Genomic DNA, 10,243 nt, shown 5'->3' with positions numbered 1-10,243 from the left:
CTCAGGCGAACTCCAAGGCAAACTCCCTCCTTCTGTTAGCCGCCCGTCTGTTCGCCGCTCCCTGGCACCCACCCCTACTATCCTCACCTCCCCATTAACAACTGCCCCTTTTCCTTGCTCCCCTGGTGCCCCCTGGGGTCTGTCTTTCCGCTCTCTCCCCTCTGCCCCCCCAGCGCCTGCCCCTCCCCTCACCCCCCTTGTCACCATGTCACCTGCGCCTTCCCACGTGCTCACTTTGCCCACCTGGTGTGCGCCGCTCCCATTGAGATCCCTCTGCCCCGCCTGCCTGCCCCTTCCCTCACCCCCTCTAGTGTCCTGGAGCCAGCCCCACCTTTCACTGCCCCTCTGCCCCCTCGAGTGCACCGCTCTCCTCCTTCCCCATGAGCCTTGGAGCCCCCTATTGCCTCACAACTCTCTGCCCCTGGTGCCTACCACCCTCCCCCTCTCCCTCTTGACATCTGCCCCTTCTCTCACTCCCCTGTTGTCCCTGGGGTCTTCCCCTTCCCTCCCCTCATCTCCCTGTTAGTGCCCACCACACCCCTCACCCCCCATGTCTCTGTGGTGCCTGCCCCACCCTCACCTCCTTTGTCCCCTTGTCACCTGCACCTTCCTCCGCACCATCCTTGGCCCACCCGGTGCCCCCCACTCCTCTCATGACCCCTCTGCCACTAGGGGATGCCCCTTCCCCTGCTCCCCTCTAGTCCTCTGGAGCCATCCCCCCCCTTTCATGCCCCCTCTGCCTCCCTGGGGCTCCTCTTCCCTCTTAGCCCCCCTGACACCCACCTCTCCCATCACCCCACTCTGCCCCCTGGCACCTGCCCCCCCCTCGCTCTGCCCTCTGGTGATCACCCCTGCCCTAGACATCCCCAGTGCCCCTGGGCTCGTGCCTCACTCTGTGCCCCTGGTGTCTGCCCATTCCCTCCCCCCCTGCTCCTGGCACCTGCCCCACTCCTCCTCCCCCCACCCTTGGCACCTCACCCTCCTCTTCACTCCCCTCTGCCCCCTACAATCCATTCCTCTCCTCATTTCCCTGCCTCTTGGAGCCCCCCATTGCCTCACCCCCCCCGCCGCCTGGTGCCCCCCCTTCCCTTGCTTCCCTGCGCCCCCTGGAACCTGCCCCTCGCTTCACCCCTCTCTGTCCTCCTGGTGCCTGCTCCTCCCCTTCCCCCCACTGCCCTTGTGCCTGCCCCTCCCCTCTGCCCTTCCTCTGCCTCTCCCAGCATCAGCCTGTCCCCTCCCCTGTCCCTGGGCTGCCCTCCCCTGCCCTGCCCCCACTGACACCTTCCCACCCCACCCCTCCCCCACTCCTGCTCTCCTTCCCCTCAAGTTCGCTCCCATGGGCAGAGGGGCCCTGACTCCCCTTAACAGGCAACAACCCCCACAGCGATTAACGGGGACGCAGGTTAATTTCCCTTTGATCCCTTGACCAGCCCCTGCCCCGGCCCTGACTCTGTGACTCTCTCCCCAGTGGACGTGACTCTGGATCCAGACACGGCAAATCCCCACCTCCTCCTGTCTGAGGATCGGAAACGTGTGAGACGCGGAGACACACGCCAGGATCTGCCCAACAATCCTGAGAGATTTGATAACAGTCCCTGTGTGCTGGGCGCTGAGGGGTTCCTGGGCGGGAGGCGTTACTGGGAGGTGCAGGTGGGAGACAAGCCTGAGTGGGACCTGGGGGTTTGTAGGGAATCTGTGAGCAGGAAGGAGCCGGTCAGACTCTCACCTGGGAATGGATACTGGGCCGTGTGGCTGAGGGATGGGGAATACGAGGCCCTCACCTCCCCCTCGACCATCCTCCCCGTGAGCGTCAGGCCCAGCCGGGTGGGGATTTTCCTGGACTATGAGGCGGGCGAGGTCTCATTTTACAATGTCACTGACAGGTCCCAGCTCTTCACTTTCACTGACACCTTCTCTGGGACGCTTCGCCCTTATTTCTATCCTGGTGTCAGTGCTGGGGGTAAAAACGCGGCTCCCCTGATCATCTGCCCAGTCCCAGCCCAGGCCGGAGGGAATCTCTGTCCCTGACAGCGACACCCGCGGCAGAGACTGTCCCCTCCCACCGCTGAGCAGCCCCCAGGCCTGTGCCCAGGGGAGGGTCTAAAGGGCATCACCCGCCTGCCCCCCCTCCACTCGCCCCTCAGTTCCCAGCACCAGGCCTGTCAGATGGGGGAGGGGAGAGGGGTGCAGAAGGGGGTTAGGAGGAGCCAGCTGCTGGGTTATGGGGGCAGGGCAGGGTGTGTGGGTTGGGTGGGGGAAATGTCAGAGGTGGAGGCTGAAGGTGGGGACAGGGAGGGCGCTGTAGCATCAGGAAGGGAAGAGCCCAGCTGACATGAGGAAGACTCTGGGGGAATGTAATGAGGGGGGAGGGGAGACAGGCCCATGGAGGAAGAGCCCCTGAGTCTCTGCCCATGGCGGGGAGTGAAACAGCCCCAAGGGGCAGCGCAGGAGCAGGGGTGGGAGTGCTGGGGCCCTGCTGTATGAGCCACTTTGCACTGCAGCCTCAGCTGGGAGGTGGGGGGAGGGAACTGGTCCTAGCACGATGGGAGAGTGGGGAGAGCTGGGGGAGGGGATTCAGTAGCTGGGCCAGGGGAAGGGGGGTGAGAGTGAACAAGGGGCCAGGCTGGGGGAGGTGGGACCTACTCACAGGAAGGAGCCCAGGCAGCTTTTCCTCCCTCCCAATGTGTTTGCCCCACCCCGGTGCAGTACGACAAACGGCTCCCAGCACAGGGTGATACTGGTAGGAAATATGGACAGACAGCTACTATCTTTTGCCCCTTCACAGTTTGTTGCCTCTCACCTTCCCCGTCCCCTGGCCCAGGGGTAGCAGATGGTGCCGGACGGGGATCAGTCACTCCTGTCAGAATATACTACCCCTGTGAAATCTCAGTGTAAAATTTGGAGAGGAAAAAGAGAGATTGTTCTAATTTAGAAAATGTTATTACTGTAACAATGTGTCAATATGTTAATTTACATTTCAACAACATGCCTCTAAGCAGATTTTTGGAAATGGAATTAAAATTTATTTTTTGTCTTTACTCACATGTACATTGAAATTTAACTTCTCTAAACGGCGTCATTGGTATTTCAAGGGTGTCATTTCAAGAAATGCAAAATATTTATCCTAACAAAATAATCATAGAACTGTCAGAGCGGGTTGTTCAGTTCCACATGTATCATAATGACCATGTGTTATAAACATCCCAGATGGACGTGTTGTGCAGCTGCTCTTCTCGCTCTACTTATTGTCTTCACTGGTTCTTCTTCGAGACGTGTTGCTCATGTCCATTCCACTATAAGTGTGTGCACGCCTCCGTGCACGGTTACCCAGAACTTTTTTCCCCTTAGCAGATCCCGTAGGGCAGGCTCTGGCGCCCCCTGGAGCTCCACACACATGCCATGGTATATGAGGCGCTGCCACCCCTACGCCCCTTCTTTCCGCCTATGACGGTTGCTGGAACTAGCCTTGCTCACAGCAAGTACTATTCTCCTTCTTTGGACTTGTTCCTTCTCTGAGTTTAGTTTTAGTTAGTTAAGTGGTGTTAAGTGTAGTTAGAGATAAGGCAGTTCCCTGCTGGGACTTCGCAGGGTCGGGCCATGAGAAATCCAGTTGAAAGCCGTGCTGATGGAGGCAGCGCTCTGCCCGATGTCCAAGCCAACCTGCTGAGCGCGCTGTCAGCACCGCCCGCAAATCGGCACCGTGCAACTTCACCGGTACCGAAGAAGACGAGGAAGCAGTGCACGGAGCAGGACACTCTCCTGTGCCGTCAGTACGGGCAGGGTTGAGTGCGGAGATGCACTGACATCGGCTCATTGAGACTCTTTCTCCGGTGCCTGCATCTCCTGTTAGGGGGCCTCCCCCGACTCCTGGGTGTGGGAGAGTGCCCCTGCCAACACCGTCGACACTAGAGGCTTTACAGGTGGCAAGAGCCTTGTTGGCCTTGCCTATGTGGCCGCCCCCCCGCCTCCGCTGAGGGAGAAGGGGCCAGTGTCACAGGGGAAACCCGCATTGGGTCCCCCTGAGAGGCGGAGGAGATCCCCGGTATGGGGAGGAAGATCTTCCACCAGACGGTCACCTAGGGTAGAGCAGAGCCGCTCCCCTAGTAGTCGCTCCAGGTCAGTGTCATCAAGCCAGTCTGCACTGATACAGGATGTGGAGTCTCCTTCTTGTCGCTGACGTCGATCCCCGGCACTGGAGGCAGTGCAAGCCAGGAGGTGGCACTGGTCAATGTCTGCCAGGCGGTGATCGGACAGCTCCTGTTCCCGCTCTCTGGCACCGAGGAGTTTGCCCGCACCCAGGCAGCGCAGAACCTAGTCGTCGGAGGAAGCCCCGGCACTGCAGAGTTCGCCCGCACTGAGACAGTGCAGAACCCGGTCGCTGGAGTCTGGCTCAGTACCGAGGAGTTTGGGACAGCACCGACCTCGGTCACCAAAGGCTTCCACAGAGCCGCAAGGCAAGTGGCGCCAGAAATCGTTGGTACCGAGACAATGCTCTGGTACTGACAGCTCTTCAGAGTGCGACCCTGCTCATCGGCACCGCTCGTGGCAACGGAGGCCGTCCTCATCATCCTTCAGGTCAGAGGCGTCGAGGGGGCAGTCCCTGTCATGGAAGGGTGCCCGTGACCGGAGACATACATGGTACCCCAGGTCCAGGACCTCTGACTCCGATGATGCCTCAGGGTCTCGTTGGGCGAGTCGATGCCCCCATAAAGTACCAGAGCCCATGGCACAGTTAGCCCCACGCTGGCCCCAGGGACAATGGACATAACAATGGCCTTATTGGGCCCCATGGAGTCTCCAGGTGGGACCTGGTCCGCAATCCATTAAATCTTCTGTGCAGTCCGGGAAAGGCCCATCGATGTCTCCCCTGCCAGGTAAGTATGAGTCACTGAGTCCCTGCTGCCACCTCTCAGCACATGGTGGGGCGCGCCTCGGCCCTCCCGCAATCCCCGACCGCCATCCCCAGCCGCCGACACCATGGTCCCGGCTGGCTCCCTTCACACCACCAAGCCTGTGGGGGGGGGCCAAATGGGCCCGGATCGGCCGCCTGCTCCCGCTTCCACAATGCTCCAATTGCACCTAGTTCTGCACACGCACCTGCACACCTGGCTCCTCTGGCCGGACCCCCCTTCCGTAGCAGAAAGTGGGCAGAGAAACCCTGGAAAGTTGCTTGATGGCGCTATTTGAAGCAGTCAAACAAAATCCATCCGAAGTGTCGCTGCACCAAATTTCCTCCGCTTCTGCATGAGACTCATTCTGGGGAAGCGGGGCCAGGGAGCGAACCCGTTACAGGGAGGGGTGGGGAATAGAGAAAGGCAGAAAGTTAAGAGCAGGGGGAAGAAAGAAAGGGAAAGGCAATGAATAGACAAAAGAAGCGGAGGAAGAGAGCAAACGGCTGGGCAATCGGGTGCCGTGGCAGCGGCGACCCTGCAAAGCCGCGGGCCGTTCCCTGCACCGCTTCCCCAGCCCTCCTGTCATCCTGCCTGGAAGCTGCTCACGTTCAGAATATATTGGTTTGTGCCTTTGGTTGGTACTGGCATTGATGACTCAGTGTGTGTGTCGGGTAACACGGATAAAGTGGGCTCAGTGTTTGTGAGCTGGTGAGCGGGGCTCGACTAAATGGCAATTAGAGATTAATCACATGTGGATGGCAAGGGGTAAAATAGTTCCCAGCTTTCCACTTACTATAATCTGCAGCCAGGACGACTGAAACTGCCGAGTGCAGGACCGGGAGCTGGCCGAGCCCTTCATGAAACACTGGGTAATGCCGAGGTGCCTGGGGACCCCACTGGGCACAGGGCTGGGAGCCAGGACTCCCGGGTCCTATCCGGCTCTGGGATGGAAGGGTGGGAGGAACACCTCTGCCCTGAGCCTGGCCAAAGTGTGCTGTCAGTCAGTCACCCCAGGTAAAGCCCCAGATTCAGCCATTCCTAATCAAGGGTCCCTCCAGGATGGGATCAGGCCCATGGCTCGGGCGGGCAGCCCCTACTCCCAGGCACCCAGCGCGGGATCTAATGTGTGAAGGGCCCATTCCCCTGTACAGCCCCCGCCCTGTGCCCAGGTGTGACAGATATCGCACCCGGGCCACGTCTGTGAGGCCCAGTGTGTTAACGGGAGGGAGGGACTGTGTGTGAGTGTGTTTTGCTCTTGGGGGGGTCACCAGTGCTCCCCTGGGAACTAACAACAGTGGGGGCCCAGCCGAGCCACTGAAACTGTGACAGTTTTATTGGTAAATGCCAATAAAGACTGATGCCCCCCTGCCCCCTGCCCAGAGACACACACCCACCGTCCAGTGTTAAAATATTCCCCTGGCTACAGTCAGACCCTCACACCAGCCAGGGCAGAGGCTTGTGCTGGAATTATTAGAAAGCCCCATTGAGCCCGGCCCGGCCCAGCAAGGAGCTCGCTTAGCAGATGCTGAAACATGCACCAGCCTGGGGGCTGTGCTGCCCTCAAGTGGCTCCGCATCCTGTCCGGGGGTTGGGCTTCCTAGGTCAGAGCCTGCCGCATCCACAGCCCGGCTTGCCTGCTGCTCCGTGTCTGCGTCCCCAGCCAGGCAGTGCGGGGCACCCCCTCCTCACAGCCTAGCCGCTGTGGGGCTGGAACCGGCCCCCGTCCCCGGGCCAGCGCTGGGCTCTGCCAACAGGAGCTGCTGAGCCAGGGGCTGTAGGTGATGGAGAGGCCTGGGGACCAGCCTGGGCAAACGGGCTGCGTGCCCCAATCCCGGAGCCCCTGGAAATTGGCCTCCTTGGCATCAGCCCGGGTAATGGAGCCACTGCTCTCGCCCTGCTGGGATCGGCCTCAGGGACAAAGCTGGGGGAGCACAGGAGTGAACGTTGCAAGGAAGAAGGCAGAGGGTGGAGGGGGAATCAAGGGTCCCTCTTTGATCTCTCTGGGGGTGGGGTGGACAGGAAGGGAAAGGGTGAACAATGGAGCATGGCTGGGGGGACTCTTTGAAAGGTGGAGATAGATCGACCCCTCTATGGGCGTCTGTCCCCCAGTTCTGAGATGCAATTGCCTCCATGGTGGGAACAGGCCCCAGTACGGTCCCAGGAGGGAAGGGGGGGGGCGGGCCGTAGACAAGTATTTTCTCTGTTTTTCACCAGATTGTTCTCCCCAAGGGAAGATGCACCATTCCCGGAAGTACTGCAGTACCAGGCTGATGCGTGGAGTGGATGGAGCAAGCCCCTATTCCATCTCCATTTTAAAAATCCATTTAATATAGAGAGAAGAAAAAAAAAATACAAAAGACAATAAACAGACAAAAGAAGGAAAGGAACAGAGCAAAAGGCTGGGCAACTTGGTGCCGTGGCCCACATGCGATTCCCTGCCCCGGTTCCCCAGCCCTTGTTCATCATGCCTGAAATCCTCTCGTGTTCAGAAAACCTTGGTTTGCACGGTTAGTTGGTACCGGAGTTAATTACTCGGCATGTTAGCGTGGGGTCATAGGGCTAAAGTCAGCTCAGTGTTTCTTGTGTGTGTGAGCCGCTGAGCTGTGCTTGAAGAAACGGCAATTAGAGATTAATTCACACAAGGTAGGAAATAGTTGCCACTTTTCCAAGCGCTATAATCTGCAGCCAGGATGACTCCTACGACTGCCGGGTGCAGCACCGGTGGCTGGCCGAGCCCTTCATGAAGCCCAGGGTAAGAGCAGGGTGCTAGGGGACCCCCCTGGGCACATGGCTGGGAGCCAGGATGCCTGGGTTCTATCCTAGTGCTGGGAGGGAAGGGTGCAATCAGCCCTGACCTTACTCCATGCCTTGTCCCTGTCTCCCTCTGGCCAGGTGCCCTCACAGAGACCCTGGTGTGCGCCGTGGGCCTGCCAATGTTTAGCTCCCGACTGGCTGTTTTTCTGAGATCTGCTCTAGGGCTAATCGTGGGGCAGGGCACTGCCCTGTGCTGCACAGGGGGTCAAACTAGACAGTCCCGATGGTCCCTGCTGGTCTTGGAATCTAGGAGTTCGAAAGGGGGGTGCAGACCCTCCTGTGTCTAGGGCAGGAGCCGGCCTTTCACTGACAGGGTGAGCAACTTCATTCCTGTTACTGTCCACTGCGTGGGGGCTCTTGCACCAGCTAGTGAAACCACCCTCTGCCCAGGGGTCTGTGCCCCTCGCCTGGAAGGTGGCTCTCGAGGGGCTGAGTGGAGCAGGCAGAGACAGCACCAAAAGGGTTAAATTAACCTAACCCTCCCCCCCCCAGGCGTCTCTCCCTGCTCCCCTTCACATCCTGCCCTGTCTGCACCTGACCCTGTGCCAGCTGCTGCTGCTGGGACACTGTGTCCCCTCCCCTCCCCCCCACACTCTGGGAAGGGGGCAGCTGAGCCTGGCTCTGCCTGGTGACTGATGCTGCTGTCAGCCCTGATGCTGCCCGGCCCCTTGGCTGGGGGCGCCCAATCCCTGGGGCAATGCTCAGAGCTGGGCAGAGACGTTCTCGGTCTGGGCGAGTCTCCTGTTCCCCCTTTGGAGCAGCCCTGGGGTCTGGCTGGGTCCCTGGGGCTCTGCTAGTGACACTGGCGGTGCTGAGAACCCACCTGGCTCATTGCCAGAGCCCCCAGCTGTGCAAAGCGCCGCTGAGCAGAGACCTCGGTTCTGGGAATCTCCTTCCAAGGAAGGTGTAAAAATTGGAGCTGGAATCTGTTTTCTGAGTCCCTCTCCTCTCACCCCTTTCCCAGCTCTCTCTCTCCCTCCCCCCCCCCGCAGCCCAGTTCAGACCATGGTGAAAGTTTCCCCCATGAAATCAGGGTCCCGGCCCCACCCCCACCCGCTGGTTTGATCCAGGACGGGGTTTTACCCCTCAGGGATCGAGATCAAGTGACTCAAGAACAGGCAGGAGCAGCCGGCCAGGCTGGTGCCCACAGAGCTGCTCCAGAACACGGACTGGACCTTCCAGATCCTGGGGATGCGGGAGATCACCCCTGCCCCCAGGGATGTCTACGCCTGCCAGGTGGAGCACATCAGCCTGCGGGGCCCCCTCTTACTGGGGTAAGAGGCTCTGAATCTGGGACAATCCCTGAGCCTGCAGGGGCACCCCTAGCTCTGTGAAGCCCTTCAGGGACCCATCTCAGAGCCCCATCCCCACCCCTCAGGGCAGAGAGCCGGGACGTTACAAAGGGATGCAGAGGCTGGGCTGAGCCAGAACCACCCGTGCTCTTGTTTTCACAGTGGCGCAGGCTGGCTCTGCCAGGGGCAAGATGCTGGCTGGGGTCAGGGGCTACGTGCTGGGGTTGGTCTTCATGGTCCCGGAATTGCTCATCTACCTGAACATTAAGAAAGGTGAAAGGCTCAGGGATGCGGCGGCACCGGGAAATGGGCCCCCAGTGGGGCCATGATGACACGCCACTGGAGGATTTCACTGGGATTTTGATTCCCCACAATTTACTTCCACTTCAGCCACGAATCAAGTTTTCCAGTGACTGAGTAGCTTCCTGGTGATCTCTCAGCCCAGTCCAGGAAGTGCCGGGCTAATCCCAGCCCCTGGCTTCTATTAAATCTGAGCCAGACCTTTCCAGTTCTAACAAGCTACAGTTGTGGCCCTCACGGCCTCCCCTCCAATTCTCCTGCAACAACATCAGGTTGTTGCAGACACAGCTGGAAGTGTCTGTAAACCAGCCGGTTCCTCTCTAGATATGAAACATCTCAGTCACCCACTGACCACCCTTACAACAATATTTCTCAAACCTCAGAGTATCCCCCTAAATCAAATTAAGAGAACCTGTGGAGGGTCTGGAGCTGCATTTTGACTCCACGTGGTTCCCTGCTAACCTCACTGCCAGGTGAAAAGTTCTCCTCTCTCTCCCTGCAGAGCTCCTGAATTAGATCCCATCCTGCAGAATGCAGATCCTGGGAGACTGAGAGCCCAGGCATGGCCCTGCTGATTGGTTCCAGCCTTCCTAACTCAGTATTGCCAACTTCAAGAGATCAAAAACCATGAAATTAGCTCCAAAATCATGAGGCTTATTTTAAAAAGATGCTATTGTGCTTTTTAGGTCAGTCTCTTGATGTTCGACCTCCCCTGTCTCCATCCCCAGGGTGTGCACGGGTGACTGTTGTGTCGGCCACTCTCCCACGTGTACAGGAGAAAAGTAATTTTGGTCCCTTCTGCAGGAGCTCTCACCCCACAGCTGCCCATCTCCTGCCAGCAATTAATTCTGTCCTTCAGTCCCCCATCAGTTGTGTCCCCTTGCAACTCCCTCAATTCGGTCCCCCCTAAGTTCAGTCCCCCATCCCCCATCATCACAACTCCGT

At 59.0% G+C, this 10,243-nt stretch overlaps 1 pseudogene; it reads right to left on the bottom strand.

The window, feature by feature from the left end:
* Nucleotides 1-7,121: 7,121 nt before the first annotated feature.
* Nucleotides 7,122-7,243, bottom strand: LOC137159749 (U2 spliceosomal RNA; annotated as a pseudogene).
* Between the last annotated feature and the right edge of the window lie 3,000 nt (nucleotides 7,244-10,243).

Source organism: Emydura macquarii, unplaced genomic scaffold (assembly GCF_026122565.2).
Source record: "Emydura macquarii macquarii isolate MOO-44397 ecotype Brisbane River unplaced genomic scaffold, CSIRO-AGI_Emac_v2 contig_1881, whole genome shotgun sequence".
Lineage (NCBI taxonomy): Eukaryota > Metazoa > Chordata > Testudines > Chelidae > Emydura > Emydura macquarii.
This window is presented reverse-complemented; position numbering and strand designations above follow the sequence as displayed.